Source organism: Choloepus didactylus, chromosome 12, assembly GCF_015220235.1.
Source record: "Choloepus didactylus isolate mChoDid1 chromosome 12, mChoDid1.pri, whole genome shotgun sequence".
Taxonomy (NCBI): Eukaryota; Metazoa; Chordata; class Mammalia; order Pilosa; family Megalonychidae; genus Choloepus; species Choloepus didactylus.
This window is the reverse complement of record NC_051318.1, coordinates 23,172,761-23,196,830: the sequence shown is the minus strand read 5'-3', so window position 1 is coordinate 23,196,830 and position 24,070 is coordinate 23,172,761. Positions and strand designations below refer to the sequence as shown.

Sequence of the window (24,070 nt, the reverse complement as noted above, 5' to 3'; positions counted from 1 at the left end):
CTGCATGGGAGGAAAAGCAGACCCCATGCCGAGCCACCAACATGGTCTTTAGTTTGTCCTATGTAATTTCATGCCACTGTTTTGAATGTGCTAACGAGGCACATTATTTTTAGCTGCGTCAGTGAAGGGATCAGATTACTCCACATTTGTGTTGCTTGTGGAAGTGACTTGTTTTCTAAAAGGTCTCATAAATGCCAGAGAACTGTCTGCTTCATGAAGTGTAGCATCGACTGTCTTTTTGAAGGTCTACCTACCTGTATCTCTGTTTCGCCCAAAAACGCACTCCTCCTTGGATCTGAAGGAAACAAAGAAATAACATAATTAGCGAACAGTCAACATGGGCAGGGAAGCAGATTTCCTCTTAGGGCTCATCTGATGCCGGGGAGCAACTGGAGACAACAGCCAGCAGGCGTGGGCTTTAATCAACTAAAGGTTACAGAGTGTGTGTAGTCAGAACCCAGGCACCCAGGACTGTGCAGGCTCTGATACGAGGGCAAGGTGATGTCCACCTCAGCCTACATCTGATGTAACCTAGTGGTTGAAAGCACAGGCTCTGGGGTCAGGCAGACACTTACTAGCTACGGAAGCAAGCTACTTCATTTCTTTGCCTGTTTTCTCAAAAGGGAAATATAGATAAGAATTGCACCCACCTCACAGGAGTAATGTATATAAAGACTTTAGCACTTACTTGCCATATAGAAAGCATGTCATAAACTATTGTTATTACCTGAGCTGCAGTGGTGTCTGTACTAGCACTTATACCGATGATGATTTCCTACGATTTCCATAAAGTCTGTAATAAAGGGGCTGATCAGTACCCCTGCAGGTAGCTAGAAGGCTGTGGGAGAGACAGGGATTTCCTGTCTCCTGGTGATGGAGGCGATACAAAGAGATCACCTTCAAGAGCAATTTAGGAGATAAAATTAAAAAGACATGGTGATTGGTTAGAAGTAGGATGTTAGGAAGAAGGTGGAAAAACATCTGGGGTTCTGGCCTAGAAAGAAACATTTATTGAGATAGGAGCACTGGAAGAGAGGAGATGGCTTTGTGTTATTGAATTAGAAATGTCCAGAGGACAGATGGGTATCCAATGAGGCTGGAGCTCAGGAAGTAATTCCAGTCTAAGTTACAGATGTGGGAGCAGTCAGCATACAAATAGTTTATTGAAGACATGAGAATGGATCAGGCAGCCTAGGGTGAGTCTGTGGAGTGAGGAGAATAAAGTTTAGTGCTTGGCCCCACCAGTTAAAGCATGGGAGAAGCAGACCACAGAAGAGGCTGAGAAGTGCCTGGTGCCAAGGAAGGAATCTGGAGAGGGGAGCACAGGAGCCCTGGGAGAGAAGGAAGGAGAGCTGTCCACGGTACCTGCAGATGCTGCCAAGGGGCTGAGCCAGCACCCACTGGTAATCATCCCCATTGGTTTATAAAGCCAGCTTACAGGACAGGGAGGTATAAGCCACACCTCAGGGGTTTGAGGAGTGAGTAAAAGGTGAGCAAAGAGAGGAGAAAGAAAGGAAGGTGGTTGGAGGAAGCATGAGGTTCTTATATGTTTGAAAAGACTTAATACAACACTGCTAGGAAGAGACCTATAAAGAGAAAATACAAGGCAGTGCAGTGTTTGGTGGGTGCTGTAATGGGAGTGCACCTTCTCTTAAAGTATCCCTAAACTCTATTAGAGAAGAAATGATTTCATTTTGAGTAAAAAAATGAAAATTCCAGCCTAAAATGGCTTCTCCCCCATGCTTTGTGAGAGAACAGTATTTGACTTGAGAGCAGTTTCCCTTAGTGATTCTGAGTCCCAGCTTTGGCCTTCCTAGGTAGATTCAAATTGAAGCACTGCAGCTTACAAACTGGGTGACTCTAGGCAAATTACCTAACTTCGCTGAACTTCAGGTACTTCCATAAAATGAGGATAATAGCAATATTTACCTCATAAGTTTATTCTAAGTCTTAATGTATGTAAAGCACCAAGAGCAGTAAATATGAGTTATTGATTTGATTTTATGTGGTATTCTGATCACTGCCCTATTTACCACTAAGTTCTAGGATAAGGGTATGATCTACTGGCCATGAGTTCCTAGAAGTAAGAGAAAAGAGAAGGGAATTGAAATTTCTGGCTTCCCCATATGAAATGAAAAGAGTTAAGTTCCCATTTCATCCAGGCTGCTTGCTAGCTGTGTGACCTTGGAAAAATTGTCATTTGATTTCTCTAAACATCCACTTATCCCTCTAAATAATGAGAGTAAGTATAGTACCCTCCTCATAGAGTTTCTGTAAGAGGTGGTAGATGAGATCATGCATGTAAGACACTTTTCCTTGTGCTAAAATAAAAGATGTATTTAAATAAAGACGGCTTATCTATCTATCTATCATCATCATCATCACTGTTATTATCAGTTATCAATATTACCATTTGTTCCAGTTTGCTAATGCTGCTGTTATGCAAAATCCCAGAAATGGATTGGCTTTTATAAAGGTGGGCTATTTGGTTACAAAGTTACAGACCTGAGACCATAAAAGTGTCCAAACTAAGGCATCAGCAATGGGTACCTTCATTGAACAATGGCTGTTGGCATCTGGCAAACCTTTGTTAGCTGGGAAGGCATGTGGCTGACATCTGATGATCCCAGGTTGTGTTCCAGCCCCTGTGTGTTCTTCAGAATGTTGCTCTTGGGGCATTTATCCTCTCTTAGCTTCTCTGGAGCAAACTCTAGGCTAGTATCTCCAAAGTTTCAGCAAAAGTCTGCTTTCAGCGGCCATCTCTAAAATGTCTCTCTCAGCTACTCTTAGCTCCTTCTGTTTGTGAGCTCTTTTATAGGACTCTAGTGATTAAACAAGACCCACCCTCAATGGGTGGGGTCCATATCTCCATGGAAATAATTTAATCAAACATTTTACCCACAGTTGATTGAATCACATCTCTATGGAAACAACTGAAGGATTCCAACCTAATCAACACTAATATGTCTGCTACCACAAGATTGAATTAAAGAACATGGCATTTTGGGGGACATAATACATCCAAACTAGCACACCATTATTAGTGGAAACTCTTCTGCCTTGTCCAGGATTCCTTCTTTAACTATGGTCTTTCCTTTGCTGAATGAAGTAGAGGAAGGTAGAGTTTCTCAGACACACCTGATGATATAATTACCTGGGTGCTTGTTAAAAATGCAGGTTGCATGCCCCAGGTAGGGAGGAGGCCCAGGAATCCAAGCACTTCCCCCCAAAACCCAGTGAGGCTTTAACTCTGGGAGTGGGGATAGAATAAGAATATTGGCTGGAGAAGACTCATGAAGGACGTGAGGCCAACTGGGACTTACAGGATATATATTGGCACAGAGGTCAAGAAAATAATTTAGAATGGGAAGAATTGCATAAACAAAGGCACAGAGTTAGAAATAAGCTGACTTCTAGCAAAGTTTGCAGGGTCTTGTTCCTGTACTCTAATCAGATTTGGCTAAAGATCCAAAAGGTACTTGTAGCATTTGTTCTGATGACCAGGACCTTTGGATGGAGAGCATGGATGACTTAGCCTCTTTCCTCTGGCCATGAACAAAGGAAGGCATCAACACCCCTGCCTAACATCACTCAAACCGGTCCCCTTCTCTCCATCACAATGATTTTCCTTGCCTGGATCACTGTAATATCCTCCTAAGTGATCCCATTCCTATTCCTCTCCCCTCCCAAAGATTTTCTATCTATGCCACAGACTTTTCCTTGAACTTCTAATTCCCTGTAGCTATTATGTAGAGGCTTTTGCTAAACAATTCTGACTAAGCTGGCAGATAACCATACATGTGACTTTATCATTCTGCCCAAATGCAGCAGACCTTGGTCACAGTAAATATTTCCTCTTGGGTCTGCTCTGCCCATTGGCTTGTAGCCCTTTGAGCTGTACTCTTAGATCTTCAGAACTCCACATTTCCCTCCATCTCTCTCTCTTTCCTACCAGGTCACCAGCCTTGAGATGTTTCATCGATTTGGGTATATGATAACCTACCAATTAGTACACTGGTTTAATTCTTCCTGCTTTTTAGGGTATGTTTCTCTTCTGTCCTCTGATACCCCGTCATTGTCCTAATTTCCTGTCACTATCAAGTCCTATATCATCCTCCATCAGCATGCTTATGAAATGGTTGCCATTGAAAGATGGTACACTAGCAAGATGAACTGAACAAGACCATATGTAAAATCCAGAACTTACACCCAAAAGAAAACAAAAGTATAAGTGCAGGATGGAGAGACACATGGGTAAAGAGGCTCAGACATTTTAGTTGATGGTAACTTCATTAATAATAATAATAATAATAGTAAGAATAATAATAATAGTTGTAGCAACCATTTATGGACAACCAATACTATTTCCAGTATTGGGCTAAGATATTTTCATACATCAGCTATTTGACCTTAACAACAGTGACAATAACATCCTATGAGATGGACTCTGTTGTCTCAATTTAACACCCAGGATAAATGAGTAGTCGCTTCATGAAACATGTTTTGTTCAATGAAATAGGAAGCAGTTTCTATGGATAAATTATTTTCGATATTCAGTTAAAAAATTTACTTTTCCATCCACTATTTTTTAAGGCATTGAAGAATAAAGAGACGCAACTTCTGTTGTTTAAAGCTTCCAGGGATGGAGACACCTAAACCCTGATGGATGATGAGTGCCAAGAAAGCCTGCAGGGTTCTTCAGGGTAGAAAAAGGTCATCTGATTTGGCCTGGGAGGGAGGCTGTGGTGTCATGAAGGTTGCCTTCCTAGGGGCAGCAGGGCAGGAGCAGACACGTGAGAATCAGCCAGGCTCATATTTGGGGATAAGGAATTCCAGACCCAGGGAACACAGGCTTGAAGGAGGTTTGTGGTGAAAATCTGGATTAGGGTGCTAGCAGGGAGACTAGGAAGAAAGTTATGCACCAAAGAAATGTTTCAAAAGAAGAATCAATGTCCTTGGTGACCAGTGGGATGTGATGATGTTCCCAGGCCGAAACACAAGTCAAATGAGAAGATGGAGATTTGGTTTGAAGCATGCTGAGGTTGACAATTCTTGAGGGTATTGGGAAGTAAGGGACTGGGTGAAGTGCAGGGAAGAGATTGCATGTGGGAATGCAGGCTGGGGAGCCATCCACATGGAGACAAAGGCTGGGGCTGTGAAACTGGATGAGGTGGTTGAGGGTCTCAGTGAGAGCAGGAGGAGAAGCTGAGGTCACTGAGAAGTGATGGGAATGGATGCAGTAAGGCAGAGAGAGAAAGGGAGGTCAGTGAGGTTGAGGAGAAACAGGAAATCACAATCAGCGCAGCCAAAAGAAACAAATCCAAGGAGTAGGCCGACTATGGAGGATTGCAGGGCAGAAGAGGATGAAGGAAGTGGAGCCAGTGGGTATAAGGCACATGTATAAGGAGTTTGCCAGAGAATGGAATGGGGAGAAACAGAGCTTTAGCTGGCAGAATTGAGCCACTGAAGACCTGTGGTGTTTGAAGACATACCAGGGGGGATTGAGTTTCTTTTCTTTTCTTTTTTTTTTTTTTTAATTGCATGTTGCTGAAGAAAGAGGGAATAAATAAATACAGGATGGCAGCAATCCCCTAGAGATAAGGAGATGTGAGGTTACAACTACAGAGAGGGCTGAATTTTGGAAAGCAGGAGATAAATGTCCTCTCAATGGAGAGGCAGTGATACTTCAAAGTGAAGGACTTTGGTATATGAAGAAATTCTGGTTGGAAGTGCTCATTTCATTTATAAAAGTGAAAGACAAATTATTTTAGGAATAGGGTGGAGGACATAAGTCTAGAGATCAAAATTTTAATTCTTGTCAAAGAGAAAGTATCCTCAGGGGTCAGCGGCATGAACAAAGAGGACTGAGAAGCTGAGGGGATGGTTGCAGGAGCATCAACAGGCTCTAGACCAGGTCAGGAGAAGGCAGGGCCTTCCTTCTGCAGTGCTCTGGGCAAAGCTGCTGATGGTGCTGACTTGGACCTGGGCCTTGGGCAGCTGTTACGTCATGCAGGGCAATCAAGTCGCTGAATCAGGAGGCACCAGGGTTTTTGGCTGTGGGGTTCAGCACTCAGAAGAAACAGATGCAGGCAGGAGGGGGCTGGAAGAAAGAGAAGGTTGAGATGGCCAGGAGCAGGTTTGGCTGAGGAATAGGGAAAAGAGAGAGCTGAAGAAGTTGTTTCTTGAAAGTTAAAAGGTCTCAAAGAATTAGCAATAATTCTTAAAGGATGTGGACACCAAGCTTTTAAAACAACATGAAGAGGCAGTTAATACAAAAGTAGGACCAATCTATCTTCATTCATTCACAAGTATTTCTTGAGAGACCCCTGGGGCCACACCTTGTGCCAAAATAGACACTGTATATGCTCTTGAACAAAAGAGATGAGTTCCCTATTCACAAACTGCAAATGAATATAATCACAAATGTATAATCACAAACTGTGGTAGTGCTATGAAGGAAAAGAATAAGGTACTAAGAGAGAGAAGAGTGGGGGGTGGAGGGTCTACATCAGGAGGTCAGTGACTGTTTGGGTTTGCTAAAGCTGCTGGAAATGCAGTATACCAGAAATGGATTGGCTTTTACAATGGGGCTTTTTAGTTTACAAATTTACAGTTCTAAGGAAGGCCATAAAAGTGTCCAAACTAAGGCATTGACAAGAGGATACCTTCACTGAAGAAAGGGTGATGGCATCTGGAGTTCCTCTGTCATATATGAAGGCACATAGTGACGTCTGCTGGTTTCTCTCCTGGGCTCTGGTTCCAAAATGCCTTTCTCCAAAATGTCTCTGGGTGTTTTCTCTCTAAGCGTCTCTGAGCTCTCTCCAAAAGGTCTCTGCCCTTTATCCTCTCATAGAGGATGCCAGTAAAGATGATTAAGACCCACCTTGAATGGGCAGGGTCACATCTCCATGGAAACAAGCTAATCAAAAAATCCCACCCACAGTAGGTCTGCCCCCACAAGAGTAGATTAAAAGAAGTCTTTTATGGAGTACTTAATACATTCAAACCAGCTCAGTGACCTCCTCTGAGGAAAAGGCATTTGACCATTATTGGATGACCTGAGGGTGCCCCACCCAGTATCTCAATGCCTTGATGGAGACAGAGACAAGCCATCAGCTATACAAGTTGGAAGACGTCCCTTGGCATGAAAGCCAGAGGGCCTGCTAACTGAACCCCAGAATGAGGCTGTGAGTAGCCTTCCCCCCAGGTGGTATGGTCTCCAACTCCCTCTGGTGAGATCAAGTAGATGGGAACTCATTTTTCCTGTTCCTCACTCCCAGAAGAAAGAAGAGCAGAGCTGAAGTGAGCATGCCCAGTTATTCTTCCTAAATTTGTCAGTCAGATAAGTCCCTCCACCTCCCTGGAGTAGAGAAAGACCAATGAGTAACAGTGATTCAGCTGCCTTCATAGGTAGGAAATTTCAGGAGTGGCGAAGATTATTCCCCACTACCAAATAGAAATCCAAAATTTTATTGATGGTTAATTAAGAGATGCATAAAAGAGTGTCCTAAGGGCCCTGTTGCCAGAAAGCACTTAGTACAATGGAAAGAGTGATAAGGGCCCCTGTGCCTGGGCCCAGAAGTCATGGGGGGTAGGAAAGGGGGGTCGACAGGAGATGAAGCTGCAAGTGGGGGCAGGACCAGATTGTGAAAGGCTTGCAGACCATGTTATATATTCTGATTTGACTCCACCACCAAAGTTTTAAAGAAATAGGTTGACATTGCTGCATTTGCATTTTTAAACAATTTCTGGGTAAGACATGGGGGATGCTTACATTGTAGGGAGGAAATCTTGGGAAACTAGTTAAAAGATTTTTTGTGACAGTCAGTGTGAAATGGTAGCACGCTGGACTAGGGTGGTGGCTGTGGAAAGGGAGAAACTCTACAGAGGAGGCTCACTCTATGGGATTTGGTATGGCCTGCATGTGCAGTGGTGGTGAGGGAGGGGCCAGCATCAGGTAGTGGTCCCAAACGTCAGCAAAGCCACGGGGGGAGGGACGTGAGGGACAGAGGAGGACAGTGGGACAGGTTTTGGATAGGAGGAAGATCCAGAGAGCAGTTTTAGACAAGTTTGGAGGAACCTGTGAGCTACATCAAAGATCCAAATGGATATAGGGATCTTGGAAATATCAGGTCTTTGAGGACAGAAACTGCACTTGATGTGGTTTCTTTATGTCTGTAACTAATTCTGAAATATAATTTGTTTTCCTTAAGTCTAATTTTAAAATGATTATCAAAGGTGTATTGCAAAAACCAAACAGGCCTATAAAAAAGATAATTTCTGTAGGCAAGTTTGCTGGATTTAAAACTAAAAATTGGAAAATGTGAGACAGAACATTACTGGCTTTCCTTATGGCAAATGGGTTGGACAAATTCCCATTGAGTGTGTTTGGTCACCATGTGTTCTGGTTTGCTAATGCTGCCATTTTGCAAAACATCAGAAATGGATTGGCTTTGATAAAGGAGGTTTATTTGGTTACAAAGTTACAGTCTTAAAGCCATAAAATGTCCAAGGTAAGGCATCAACAATAGGGTTCCTTCACCGAAGTAAGGCCAATGGCATCTGGAACACCTGTGTTGTCTGGGAAGGCACTAAGCTGGCATCTTCTTCCTTTGCTCCCAGGTTGTGTTTCAAAATGGCTTTCTCCCCGGATATTTCTCTCTAGGTGTCTGGGGGGTATTCTCTTAGTTTCTCCCAGGCAAACTCTGGAGTAGCAAAAGTCTACTTTCAGTGGCTGTTGTGCAGGTTTGAATGTATTATGTCCCCCAGAAAAAACCATATTCTTTGATGCAATCTTGTGGGGCAGACATATTAGTGGGGATTAAGTTAGAACGTTTGGATTAGGTTGTTTCCATGGAAATGCACCCCACCCAACTGTGGGTGATAACTCTGATTGGCTAATTTCCATGGAGGTGTGGCCCCGCCAATTCAGCATGGGCCTTGATTAATTTACTAGAGCACTATATAAGCTCAGATAGAAGGAGCAAGCTGCTACAGCCAAGAGGGACACTTTGAAGAATGCACAGGAGCTAAGAGAGGAGCTGCAGTTTACAGAAACATTTTAGAGATGGCCTTTGAAAGCAGACTTTTGCTCCGGAGAAGCTAAGAGAGGACAAACACCCCAAGAGCAACTGAGAGTGACATTTTGGAGAGAAGCTGCAGCCTAGAGAGGAACATCCAGGGAGAAAGCCATTTTGAAACCAGAACTTTGGAGCAGATGCCAGCCACGTGCCTTCCCAGCTAACAGAGGTTTTCTGGACACCATTGGCCATCCTCCAGTGAAGGTATCTGATTGTTGATGACTTACCTTGAAACTGTATGGCCTTAAGACTGTAACTTTGTAACCAAATAAACCCCCTTTTATAAAAGCTAATCCATTTCTGGTGTTTTGCATTCCTGCAGCATTAACAAACTAGAATAGCCGTCTTCAAAATGTCTCTCTTGACTGCTCGCCAAAATGTCACTCACAACTGCTCTGAGTTCCTTCTGTCTGTGACTGTTTTATAAGACTCCAGTGATTTAATGAAACCCACCCTGAATGGGTGGGGTTACACCTCCATGGAAATTATCCAAAGATCTTGCCCACAGTTGATTGAGTCACATCTCCATGGAAACACTCAATCAGTAGGTTCCAACCTAAACAACACTAATACGCCTGCCCCTGCAAGATTGCATCAAAGAACATGGCATTTGGGGGGATATAATACATCCAAACCATGGTTATAATGTTGTGGGCTTACATGGAGACTTCTGATTGATTGCTTCTGGCACCTGGCCTGGGGGTTTCCCATTCCATCTGGGTTGATCATTTGATAAAACTCTGACTTCCGAGTAAAATGAGAACACTGTAAAACTCTTGATAAACCCAGGAACCCAAGCTTGAGCTACTTTTCAACCAGTCAGCTTCACTCTGCAATTCACTATAAATAACGCTGCGTACTTGATAGATTACTATCTCAGCCTTTGACACAGTGCAGACAGGAGCATTCAAAAGTTCATGTCCCATTCTACGGGGAAAAAAAAAAAAGAAGAAAGTATAGAAAATAGCATATGTGAAATTCAGTTCAGGTTCAAGGACAATTGTGAGGTGAGCAAATACCACAAATATAAAATCCATTAACATCCCACCCTAGTAACTCAGGTCATCCATGGCCACCCTTCTCTGTCCAAGCTAATCACTGTAAGAGTTTACTATGGGATGGACTATTATTTTCACGTTGATTTATCTATCCAGATGGTTGGCCATCATTATTATAGGGTTTTCTTTCTTAATTGGTTAAATCCAGAGCTGCCATTACACCCTCGTTTTTAATTCCACCCTTCAGTGATGCTTTATTTAAAAACACGCCTTTTCTGACCTCTTTGTCAGCCTGGTACTCAGAGATGTTTAGCTTTTCTGAATAGTGATATGTGGAACAGTGTATGGCAGATAATCAGAGAACACAGTGTTTTCCTTTAAAAAAGAGGTGACCTCTCCAAAGTCAATCCCAATTTGCAGCATTGCTTTAAAAGATGTCAGTGCTTTCTTGCTGCACTCCATTTGGGATGAATATAGACTCAGTTAAAACCCACACTGCTAGGTGCTTAGTTGAGGTAGCATTGCATCGTATATACTCATGAACAAAATTTCCAAAGTTCTGAGATAAAGAAAGCATAGCAAAAACTGGCTTCTTCCACTCCCACCATGTATTATCTGAAGCCATTCTTTCCTAGAACCCCTTTTTTCCACTTCCCATGTTTTTGAATCACAACACAAAACTTCCTCAGGGCTTTTTCAGTGAGCTCAAGGTGTTCAGGGCCGAGGGAAGATGCTGCTTCATTCCATTGTGATTTCCTCAGTCCTGTGTGGAAAGCATGTTCAGAGAACACGGGAGAAAATACCTCGGCTGCTGCCTTAATAGGAAGGACAGGTGGTGACACAAATGTTCCGATAAAGTGCCCTGACTCCATTTCCTCAGTGACCCAAACTGGACTTAATGCTAAGTCCTGTGAGGAAGAAAAGCCCCGAGATGGATGAGAGGATGTGTCCCCCTCCAAAAGGCACCCGCCTAACAAGGGCAAAATATGGTGTCTGGAGCTGTGAGCTTTATAGAAGGTGGCAGCTTTCCAACACTGGTGTTGTCAGTTTACCCTGAGAAGCTGACCTTTTTAAACTAACACTGAACCTCTTCTCTTTAGAGAATGACAGCGTTTCCCCTTTCCCGTGGAAGCAGTTCCCTAATAGGTTTTCTCTCTGCCGTTTATTGCATATCGAGGGCTGGGTTTGGTTTCTAATAGTTCCTTTTCATCGAGCTGCCTACTGCTGACTGTGGAAAGTGCAGGTTTGGCTGCATTGATGGCTCTCCGTAATGGCTGTGATTACACCCTCTGCATCTTCTTCCCGGTGCCAGCCTTTCAGCCGAGCAGCACATTATGCCTGGATAAGACTCAAAGAGCAGCTTAATATCAGGTTCTCTGGGGCTATAATAAACAGTTCAAGATCGAGTAGATACAGCCACAGCAATATTTCTTTACAGTCCACAAGGTAAAACACATCAGTCGCATCTTCAGGCACTTTTTCGAGGTAAAGCTCAACTTATGTATCTGCTTATATCAGTGGGAAATGAATGGAAATAAACAAATTCCTTGCATTGGTCCTGCACAAGGAAACCCTCATACTGCTGCCCAGTAGCCTCGGGAAAACACGCTTGTAGAACCACAAAGGAAAAAAAAAAAAGTGGTGATAATAACCTGCATTATATAGTTGCCAAGGAAGCTCCCTTGTACACCAAATATAGTATTTTTATTAGCTCATAATATCTTTTTTTTTCTTGAACACTCCTGGTTTTATTATTTTGGGATAAAATGGGAAACTCATTTAATTTGGCCTGTGTGCTCTTGTAAGTTAAATAAAGACATAAGCCAGAGGGTATCTTCTCCCTTTCTCTAGGGATGTCCTTCTGGGGAAAACCCCTTTTCTCATCTTTTTCGGTAGTACAAATTGACAGCAATGACCTGGAAGAAAGTGCCATTTTCACAGATACACATGTTTTTGCATTTTGGGCTCAGGGTTCAGCAGAGAGAGTTTGAATCCCAGCCATGTCATGAAGTAAGCTCGCTGTTTCCTCTCTGTAGTCTCTGTTTTCTTATCAGAAGAATCTGGGTATTAACAGTTCATTCTGATAGGAGTGAGTGAAGATTAAATGAGATAATCATTTAAAGCATGAATCACTGGGCCTGTGGTCCGTGGTTTACACAGTTTACACCAGTTGACTGGTGTCACCTCCATGGTCATTGCAATCATCATCATAGTCCTTGTGAATCCAGGCCAGTCCAAACCCTCCAATGCCTTCAATTAAACAGGGTCCATTTGATAAATGATCTATAAATGTATCTATAAACAATCATTTCTGATGAGCTAAGACATTTACCAATTGATTTTGTCAAGGTCTAAAATTTTAACTTTTTTCCAAAAAAATTTTAATTTGTCAAAACCTTAAATTGTATTTTGTTTACACTATCATCTTTGAGTTTTATGTGATATCCTGATGTATTTTATGAGATATTGGTAAGGAAGTTTTAAAAACCTATAGGCAATGACAAATGCAGATTATTTTCAAATTCATATATAATTTTATCCTCCCAACAATACTTTGAAATTAGTATTGGCTGCATTTTGTAAGTAATCATTCTGATGAGGCTCAGAAAATTTATATGACTACCCAAAATAATGAAGCTGGTAAGTGATGGAATATCTTAGAGAACCAACAGAAAGTCATTTGATAGGAATAAATATGAAGTACAGTATTTGGGTTCAAAGTATGAAGTGCTTGGGTAGGGAGAAGAAGCAGGCTCATTCTTCCATCTACCAAAAAGGTCGTATTGTCCCCAAGCTGCTGGATATGTCCTGTTGTTCCTGAGGACTTACAAGGACAAGGTGGGGTGCCAAGACACGTATCAGGTACCAGAGGAAGTCAGGAGACAGGTCATCCTGTAGGAGTTTCAAATGAGTTAAAATGACTAGTAAGTTGACTCACCTGCATTAAGGATATGAAAGATTTCGGTCAGTGTTGTACTTCGTAAGGGTCTTAGAACTGGTTGCTGAGGGGGAAAAAAAAGAAAAATAAAAAGCCCTGATTATAGTGTGCCAGTTTCCATGGTGTAAATACATCTGCATAGGCCAGTTTCAAGCCACCACTGTGACTTTGTTGAATGCACAGTTGGGAAGAGATGTGTACATCAGCTCTCCTGGACTGGTGCAAGTTGGCTTCAGCACATCACTGGTTTCAGTCCAGGGCTCATGGCTATCAACAAGATTTTGATTCTTGATTTTTGTCATCAATCAGATTTATGTTAGTATCTGTCTCAGTTACCTTTAGATTTGTCAAGGATGACTTGTTGAAATGGTGAAGAGAAGCAAGTTAAAGATATAGTGTTGAGGCATCTTTCTAGAGTTCACCCCAGATGGACATCAGCTTCTACATGTGGAGCTCAACCTACGTCTAACTACCCATATTTTTATCTAAATTATATTTCTTTACTCTCAATTATATAAGAAAAAAATAAGCATACTTACGAGTATTTTTCAGTCATTAACCCTCAATTCTGGATCGGTCTCATTAGCCATCTCTTGGCTTTGTGTTTTCTGAGGATTTTTTTAACATGTCCTGTATGACTTTATATGAGTCACTGACGAAATGTTGGATTCCCAGGTTCCAGATGGGGTGTGCTACCTGCAAAGAAATCCAAGGGAAATAAAAGCTCCTGTTGGTTGAGTTAGCAAAATCAGGTTGTAGATAGGCAAAAAACTAGAAGGAGAATATTGAGGTGTGTGAATACAAGGGTCTTCAAGATATTACTGGGGCGTGAAGAGTGGCAGGAATTGGTGATAAATAAATGGGTAGGACAAGGAGGGATGAGAGAAAGGTTGAAAAGGACCCCAGACCTTGAGCCTGGGAAGCAGTGCAGCTGATCAAGCCAGTGATGGAGGTAATGATTGGTGGTAAGTAATGAGAAAGCAGTGTCGGTGAATGGGGAGCAAATTGTTTTCGGTGTCATTCTTCATAATCTCCTGGTGGAAGGTTTGAGAAATAAAAGTGGCCAATCTGAAACAATGTAGTAAAAAGCATTACTGTGGCTCCAAGTAAACAAAACTGCATAGGAAAACACAGGAAGAGGACAGTATGCCAGAAAAACATTCTACAGATGGCTTTTGGCTTAAAAATTTGAGAATCTTTTACATAGCTATCATAAAATCACAGCCATTTTAAAGCTGAACATTTCTGTTGAAACTTCACCTTGTCTTAGGTAGTGTGGTATTTTCTGCAGCATTTGGAAATGATGCCAGTATCTGTGTGACTGAACAATCTAAGGCATAACTTTCAGTCCTTTTCCAGCCCAAAGTGCATGGAACCCATTCCCCCATCAGCATCCCTCCGCAGACCCTGCCATTTGTTTGCAGAGCTACCCTTCCCTTTGCCCCACCTTTAGGTGCTACCCCCCTGGTTAATTGGCCTGCCACTGTTGCTCCCCAGCAGTCAGAAACCCTGTAGCTGTAGTTAACTTCTTCCTTCTGTGAGTATTTTTAGCACTTTTTTTTCCTGCTAACCCAATTCCCAGTCAACGTCAGTTTGCCTGTTGGAACAGTTGAATATCCTGCTGTTAAATATCCTTTGCACTTATGTAAACTAAGGGAGCAGGATTGTATTGTTGAATACAGTGAAAAGCACAAGAAGAAAAATGTGTTAAATGTTCTAGTTTGCTAATACTGCCGGAATGCAAAACACCAGAGACGGATTAGCTTTATAAAAGGGGGTTTATTCGGTTACACAGTTACAGTCTTAAGGCCATAAAGTGTCCAAGGTAACAACACATCAGCAATCAGGTACCTTCACTGGAGGATGGCCAATGGTGTCTGGAAAACCTCTGTTAGCTGGGAAGGCACGTGGCTGGCATCTGCTCCAAAGTTCTGGTTTCAAAATGGCTTTCTCCCAGGATGTTCCTCTCTAGGCTGCAGTTCCTCAGAAATGTCACTCTTAGTTGCACTTAGGATATTTGTCCTCTTTCAGCTTCTCCGGAACAAGAGTCTGCTTTCAATGGCCGTTTTCAAACTGTCTCTCATCTGCAGCTCCTGTGCTTTCTTCAGAGTGTCCCTCTTGGCTGTATCTCCTCTTCAAAACATCACTCTCAGCTGCTCTGAGTTCCTTCTGTTATGTCAGCTCATTTATATGGCTCCACTGATCAACTTAGACCCACCCCGAATGGGCAGAGCAACACCTCCATGGAAATTATCCAATCAGAGTCATCACCCACAGCTGGGTGGGCACATTCCAAAGAAACACTCAAAGAATTACAATCTAATCAACACTGATAACGTCTGCCCACACAAGATTACATCAAATATAATGGCGTTTGGGGGACACAATACATTCCAACTGGCACAGATTGTATTGGTGAATACAGTGAAAATGCACAAGAAGCAAAATGTATTACAGGTCAGCATCTCGCAGCTGTTAAAATGTTAGAAGTGTCCAGTCTTTTATGGGCATTAGTTCCATTTGAAACCTGCTTCTATCTTGATAACATGATTCTGCTGGTCTCCAAGACGCCTTCTCCCTGCTTTTTAAAGCTGCTTTCTACACCAGCCCATCATTACATAGTGAATGCACTAAGGCCACTGCACTCATTTTTGTGAATTCAGAGAGGGTCTCGAACAGTTGGTGTGGCTTCTATGGTTCCGGTCGGAACAAAACCTCTGTCTGCCACCACCAGTCTGCTTTCTGGTCTATTTCAGTCTCCCAGTCACAGACAAGTGAACCAGCAAGACAGAGGCAGAGCCAGATTTTTCAGATCTCATGTCTATCAGCTTCCCCTTCTTCCCCTGCCTTTTTGTCTGCTTTGTTCTCATTCCTGATATAATAGTCACAGTAGGTTAAGAGCCATATAAATAACCTCTACATTTCAGTGACTTAACATAATAAAAGTTTATTTCTAACCCATTTTACAGTCCAATATGTGTAAGACGGTGGTGGGGGGAGGAGAGCAGAGGGGAAGGGGTTCTAGTCTTTCTGAGACCCAATGTCTAGGACTTGGTTTCACAGCTAGACCTGACCGCCAGGGAATTTAGGAAACGAAGCCCATCTATGGGCCCAGGAAGATGATGGGATGGGTTTGGTGAACATCAAGCCAGTCTCTACCACTCCTGGGGTTTATGAGGAAAATTTAGTAAATGTTTCATCGTTCACATTCTAATTTGTGTTGGTGAGCACTGATTTAAATTTGAAAGACTCCCAAATATAATCTATCTTATTTGATCATTCGGTAAGCATTCATAACTAGCGGCTATGTACCCAGCCCACTGGGTTGGATGCATTTCATTTCCAAAGACTGACATTTCTCATCACTTTTATAACCCATTGTGAAATGGAAATGGATGAAATTCCCTGAAAACAGAATTGTAATCCGTGACAGAACTTTCAGTCTTTGATACTGCTCCCCACAGCAAAATTGGCTTTCAAGACTTAGCTCTAACGTTACCTTCTTTGTGAAAAGTTACTCCACCCATCTCCCTCCTTCCCCTTAACTACACCAATCCTGGCCAAGCAATGTATTTATTCCTACATTTTCTGAAAGTACTTGTTACTATCCCGTGGTCACATGGTACTGTCATTAGTTGCATTGGGGTGCGTTTCCCCTGCCAGCAAGTAAATGTCTCACAACAAGCAGCCCCCATCTTAGCACTTGGATCCAGCATCCAGCAGAGTGCACACAGTTGATGCTCAATAAATGCTTGTTAAATTGATCTAAATTGCAGCCACATAAAAATGGGACTGGAGGTATAATAAAATGACATCTTTCCATCATGGCTTGGATAACAAGGAGTCATTACAAAGGGAATGACTTGGTTCTTGAACCTGTTTCTCACTAGTTATTCTAAAGAAAAGAGCCCCTCATATTCTCTAGGTGTCTCTTTTCTAATGGATGAATGGGCTTCTGTCATTCTGTTGGGACCATATTTAGTAGAATTCTCCCCTGAAGGGACAGGCATTGCCTCAGTTCTGGGGAATAGATTGATCCTGGGACAGAAAGTGAGGATTGGGTTGGTGGCTCTCAGACTGGAGGGAAGGGGAGTACCTTCCTTTGTCTGGACCCTTGAACTCTTAGGCTTGAACACTAAGGAAACAAGGATTCTGGGTGGTGCAGAGGAAGATGCCTTCGGCTTTGGGAGGTGTGGGAGCCAGGTGGTGAGGAAGGAAGCAAACTCTAGGGGCCTCCAGGAAGATGCATCATATCTAGAGAATCAATACTTTCTGTCTTTCTGTGATTCTCTCATCCCTGAACCTATAGGGAAGTCATATTAAACATTACAGCCCAGTCTTATATGTGGTGTGGAAAATCTAGTGTCAGTGAATATTGTTTGAGCTGGAGACATAACAGGGAGTGGGTCCTGGAATGGGGGTGGGAGGGTGCGGGGCAGGAGGAGGGAGCAGGTGTGGGTGGGGTGGGTGTGGACAGCCCTGATGGAGGAGGAGCTCCAAAGGGAAAGCGAAAAGCTGAAGGGACCAAAGCCTAAGCCTGGGGCTCCAGCTGCCCCTCCCCGCATCCCACATGGAGATTCTGCAATGGAGCTATTCTTAGAGGTCTCATCCACCATTTGACTAAAGTAACAAGCAGCGTCATTAAAGTAGCTCCTACTTCCACTGATGATCCCACAGATATCTTTCCTGAAGTCCCACTGGAAGGCACCTTCATCATGGTGACATTTCTGCCCTGAGGCCCAGGGTAGCTGTGCTCCTAACAACAGGTCCTGCCAGGCTGAAATAAGTGACTTTTTTATTTCAAGAACTTTTATAAGGAAGCAATAAGAAATAATGCATCACAAATTACTCCCTCGCGCCTTCCTCACAGGGGCTGTGTTTTGGGAAGTTATTGGCCAACAAGCAGAAGAAATCCCCTTCTCCTTACCAGGACCTAATTGACTGATGAGTTGGTTGGAGGGTTGGTTGGGTCTTTTAAAAAGGCAGTGGAAGAGGATTTAGAACTCCAAGAGACAAATATCAGCTAAGAAAAAGAAAATTCTTTTCTTATAATGAAGTCCTTTATATTTTTTACTTAAGATTAGATTGAATAATAAACAACTATTGCACTGGTTTCTCAGCCCTCTGCTTGTCAGATTTCTTTTAATTTCAAAAGTTTGAAGAGTGAAGATCTACCCTCCTGTCTTAGGACTTGGGGACGAATCTCCACATACCTAGCCTAGCACTACCTCCCTGGGACAAGGTGATCTGATTCCCCTTTAAAAGAAGTAAAAGATAAGTTGATAGTCAAAGAGAACATCCAGTTACAATTTTTCCTTTCTCATTCGTGCAATAAGGATGTAATCTCTGAAAGAGTTTACATGAAGTAAATAGCAAGCATTCATACCCTCTTGTGGCTAAATAAAAAAAAGTTTACAGACATCGCCCATATTGTGTGTGTGTATATATATATGTAATGTATATAAGCATATATAATTATATAAATTCTCTTTGAGGAAATGAAATAATCAGGTCTTCCAGTTTCTCAACAGCAGCAGTTAATCAAGCCCATCTTTTTCCAAATAAAGGAAAAGCCGGTCCCGTGGTAGATGGCCAAGAAATCCCTTGGTCTTCAAGTGCAAGATTGTCCTGGGATCCCCTGACAAAGTCCACTCTTCACTTCTTCCTATCAACTGGAGGAGATGAGGACACTATCAATAAAGTGTAGTGATCCTTGTATTTGGCCATTATCTGAAACCTGATGAAAGAAGTTTTGGATGAGTAGCTTGCTCTGCAGCAGCACAGGACTGTAACACAGTGATACCAGCTGGCAAGAATAGAGTTGAGCTTGTGCACTTTAATTTGTGTAATACATTTGCTTTATTATTGGGCTCATTTAATTTCCAGCTCTTGGATGACTACTTTTTGAATTGACTTTTTATCTAGTGCCTACATATTATTCCATTTCCATTTGATTCAGAGTAAGATACCCTTGAAACCCAGGTAGAATCCCAGTTCACTCAGTCCTCCTCAGTTTTCATCCAACATGCACATTTGCCTTTAGCCAGTAAGGTGGTGCCATTGATTAGGGTCCCTATAGCATGGTGGTCCCTAGCTACCCAAGGCTCCTGATATAACTAGAGGTTACAAATCCTGTAATGACAAATAGCCAGAGTAATAGTAGTGAAAGGTACTTGCATGGTACTAACCATCTTCATAAGTCATAGAACTGGGAGGACCATGCCAGAAAAGGAAAAATTACTAAGACCTACAAAATTCCCCTTGTCCCCATTGAGCTCATGTTCTAAACTTCTTGGGCTCTCAGCCACTCCTTTTCCCCCAGTGCCTTGCCTTCAAGATATTTAGCCAATATCTTGCCTCCATTTTTTCATTGTTCCTTTGCTCTTTCTGGTAAATGGTAAAGTAATAAACTCCAATTTTTCCTGCCACCTGCATCCTCCTGGTCTCTCATGTCATGGAGGCTGTGCCCAGGCAGTATTTGTTATTCCCTGGCACTCTGTTCATGCCCCATTGCCTACTCCAAAGTATCTAACCAATACTCCCTTCCTCAGGACCTGTCACCTGAACTGCAGGGATCTGGATAAATAAGGATTGTGTCATGAAATACCTCTGGAGGATGTGTAGCTGCTATGAATATTCTTTGGTTCTGCAACAGGTTCTGAGCTTCTTCAGCCTCCTCTTGTGGTGTCCCCCAAGGCATGCATATGGCACTGCCACTCCTTCCTGCCCTTTGGAAAGAGTCATCTGTGAACCACACTGCAGCTCTAAGTTCAGCATTTCATGGAGATGAAATGTCATCAGTCAGTCCCTTGGGCACTTTCTGAACAGTCTAATCTTTATCATCTTAGCCACCTTTATGGAACTTGAAATTACCATGGAATTTTGTGGACAGTAGGGGTGAACAGGAACCAGTCAATCCACGATAGGCTTTTCAGGCCATAGAAGCCCTTCATTTCTCTTCCTTGAGGCCCAATGAGCAGCTGGCACTGAATTAAAAGGCAGAGTGTTACTCAGAAGACTCAGGGAACCCAAAGGTCCCTGTCTTCTCCCAAAGGCAAGTACCAAGCCCTAGGGTCTTGCTGATCAAGTGTGGTGGAATACCAGCAGCCTCGTCACCACCTGGGAGCTCGTTAGAGATGCAGAATCACAAGCACCACCCAAAACCCAAAGAATGAGGAGCGGCATTTTAACAAGAGCCCTGGGTGATTTGTGGACCACTTTAAAGTTTGAAGAGCATTGGACAGGCCTTGATATTGTTGCACATAACACCTGGAGAATTATGTCTTGGAGAGGGGTGGAGAAGAGGCCAAGAGGAAAGGGTATGTTCCAACAGCGTTATTCAAGGCCCCAGACATACTCTAAGATCTTTTTAATTCCTGATGAAGGGGATACAATGTAATGTGGGGGGTATTATCTCTCCACTATTGAAATATGTCAATTAATTTCTTATCCCCTTTTAAATACAAATGCTGCAGGAGCAAAGCTAATGTCAGTTTGGGACAGAACACTTTTAGTTCCTCTTATAAGTGTACTCCCAGAAAGGTTATTGCCTCCCTTTTTGCATAAAACTATATGCAGAGCTTTAGCTATAACATAATATGCCAGCAATGTCATGAGAAGTTTCCGTATATATAAATTAAGGCTTGGGCTACCTGTTGAAATTCTGCCTCACCAGAGTGAGACAACATGCTGGAAAATTTAAACATCCCTATAGTAGAACAATAAAGTAAATTGCTGACTCTGCCAAGTGAAGGTAATGACTGTTTGGTAGCCAGAATTAGCGGGGATAGAAAAGAATGTTTTTCCCAGATCAATGACTGCACACCAATCAAAGGTTGACTTAGAAAGAGCTTCCAACCTACAAGCAATGTCAAGCTAGCTCTAGCCAAGTTGGCACAACCTCATTAGTTTTCTGTAATTCACAGTTAATCTCCAGGATCCATCTACATTTTTGACTTCGCCAAACAAGGGAGTTAAAAGGCAAGTAGTAGGGACAGAGTACCCCCAGCTTTCCCCCTTTTAGATAGTAGTTGTAATTTTATGTGCTCCCCTGGGAACTCAAACCTGTTTCATAGTCATCATTTTGGTGGGAGGAAGCCTTAGGTTCCCACAAAGCATGTGCATTTGTCATTCCCTTGTTCTCTCTGTGCTTTGCCCATTCGACTATGGGCTGGTCCTGTTCCAGAATCACAATAAATCAATTCTAATCATACACAAAATTGCTACAGGACATTTGTTTGATTCTCTGTGTCAAATTGATATTGTTACTACAGCCCAGTAACCTCAGATACTTCCTCCTCTGTATTCCTAATGGTCCAGGTTTAAATTTCTCAGATTTAATGTTGCCTTTGCTCTCTAACTTAAAATCCTCCAGATTCACTGGATATCCTTTTTTACCCAGAAAGCTTGGACACAAGTACAGGATACATGGATTCTCCAGGCAGATCTGATGTTGTAGTGCATCTGGAGGGAAAGAACACAGTGCCATTCATGCTTCTCCTTTAGAGAACCTGGGCTGATTTCCAGTCAGAAGGACCTTAAATTCTGAAATATCAAGCCAAGTCAAAGAAGATACTTTAGAAGCAACATCTTCATTTTAACATGAATGGAGAAATTCACCACTGGGAAATGTGATTTCACCCCCACCCTGCAGAAACCACACAGGGACCCTGCATCTTGGGACCAATCACTCTCTGAGGAGTAGAGGGGACTATCCCTGCCTCTGATGGCAGACTTTGCCAATCTGGGATCAGAGCTGTTAGGAAGAAACAGTCACAAATAACATCCATGGCCACTAATCCTGCTGGCCTTCTTTGGAGGGATAAGGCGATTGCCTTGAAATTCTAGCATAGACATGGACAGAATTCCCAGTTTCCCTTTTGTCTTGAGGGTGACTCTCTAGAATGTGAATGAGATGCTATATGGCACTTTCTTCTATATTATCCTTAGTATGAAGTAGTAAGGAACCCGCAGTACTAATGACTTTGAAATCAACAGCCTTCATGCAGTCAGAAACATGCCATCCCAACCAGAAGAGCTATTAAAATAGCCAATACTAATTATTGGAAAGACAGCACATCTTGTATTTCCTCATTTCTTCTACACAGATCAGGTTTCAATCAAGAGTGTTTCACAGATTAATTGTAATGCTAAGAGAGGAGTTGGAAGTTGTTCTGGTTTGCTAAAGCTGCCGTTATGCAAAGTACCAGAAATGGATTGGCTTTTATAAATGGGATTTACTAGGTTACAAATTTACAGTTCTGTGGCCATAAAAGTGTCCAAACTAAGGCATCAACAAGAGGATACCTTCACTGAAGGAAGGCTGATGGCATCTGGAACACCTCTGTCAGCTGGGAGGGAACATGGCTGGCATCTACTTGCTCTTTGCTCCCCGGCTGTATTTCAAAATGGCTTCCTCCAAAATGTCTCTGGGCTTCTCCCTTCACCCCTCTCTCAGCTCCTGTGCATCCTTACTTCTTTCTCCTGGGGTTATTTCTCTCTTAGCATCTGAGGGTCTTATCTTAGCTTCTCCGGACAAATTCTGGGCTTCATTTCTTAGCTTAGCAACTCCAAACGTCCTTTGGTCTGCATCTCCAAGCATCATCAGACGTCTCTGTCAGCTCTTGAGTTTTCTTAAGTAGTCCAGTGAACTAATCAAGATCCACCCTGAGTGGCAGGGTTCACATCTCCATGGAAATAATTCAATCAGAGGTTCCACCCTAATCAAACAGACTAATCAGTCTGCTCCTACAAGAATTCATTAAAGAATATAACTTTTCTGAAGAACATAATATATCCGAACTGGCAAAGAGGTTAAATCCCTATTTCCTGTCCTCATCTGTTACTCAAGGTCTTTGGTCCAGTCTACGTCATGTCTTGCCTAAATTTTGCACAACATTCTCCATTCCAACCCAGCTTAGCCCCAAGACTGAAGAACACGCCAGGCATGAAGTTAGACATGAGTTTACTAGGACTTACTTACAGGAGATAGGATTTGTCCCACAGTAGCGGCCTGCCAGGAAAGATGAAAGTTAGTGCTTGCAAAAGCAGGGAATGCCAGGGGTTGGTTTATAAGGGTTAGGACAAGCGAAGTGTGAGAACAGCTTCTGCAGCGTCTTGTGACACAAGTGTGTGGAGATTTGTTATCAACAGTGATCTGGGGAGGGGAGTTTCAAACCTTTGTTTACAATAAATTTTCTCCTCCCCTGGGGAGGTCTGATGACTTGTAACCTCTGTCCCAGTCAAGTGGGGACATGAAATCACTATGGAGGGAAGGGGCCCGGGCCCTGTGTCCCCACAATTCTCCTAACAGTTCACCCAGCCCATGGTCCCAGGTCACTCTGATGCATGCTCTGCTCTGACATCAGAGGTAACTTTCTAAAATGCCAATCCGATCAGGTCAGTCTTTGCTTGAAACCCTACAATGGCTTCCCATTGACATGCAAATAAAATCATTAGCACAACCACAAAGTTTTGGCCCTTGTTGACCTCTCTAGATTCCTCCCACACATTATCCTCAAATTCCATTTGGAACTTCTTACTCTTTCATACCTCCACGCCTCTGCACATCATTCTACTTAAAGATTTTCCTTCCTAATCTGTTCTACTTCCTCACCCAAGTAATTCCTGTTTTTCCTCAGATAAGCTTGGTAGGCTTATAGAGGCCCTCCCTACCATCACAACTTGAGTTAGAGGCCCTCTCTTTATGCTCACAGACCCCAAGTTCTCTTCACAAAGTGCATTGTAATTGTTTCTCCTTACTGGTTGGTGAACACCTGTTTATCAGGTGCTGCCAGTGAGCCCTCCCCTAATTCTTTCTCATACTCACATCTACATAAACACCTCTGCCTTACGGCTTTTAGCCAACATGCTGGCAAGCTGCAAGTGCCTGAGAGTTAGTCCCCCTGGGAGCAGCTCTCAACCCAGGACAGATGGGAATTTGATGGAAAATACCCAAGCGTCCTTGCCCCTCCACTGGGATATTTCTGGAATGTGGTTTACACTCAGAGTTCCTCAGTGGAATTAAGCACCACTTGCCCATGGTTGTAACTTGC

At 42.8% G+C, this 24,070-nt stretch overlaps 1 protein-coding gene and 1 long non-coding RNA gene across 2 annotated transcripts in view; one reads left to right on the top strand and one right to left on the bottom strand.

The window, feature by feature from the left end:
• The window catches only part of LOC119507198, a 308,269-nt gene that overhangs the window by 43,347 nt on the left and 240,852 nt on the right, over positions 1 to 24,070 (top strand). The window lies entirely within an intron of this gene.
• On the bottom strand, positions 254 to 13,645 carry LOC119507201. Its single transcript, XR_005211163.1, has 3 exons — positions 13,556 to 13,645; positions 13,017 to 13,080; positions 254 to 295 (listed from the first exon to the last, which is right to left on the bottom strand). It is a non-coding gene; the product is annotated as an uncharacterized LOC119507201 (long non-coding RNA).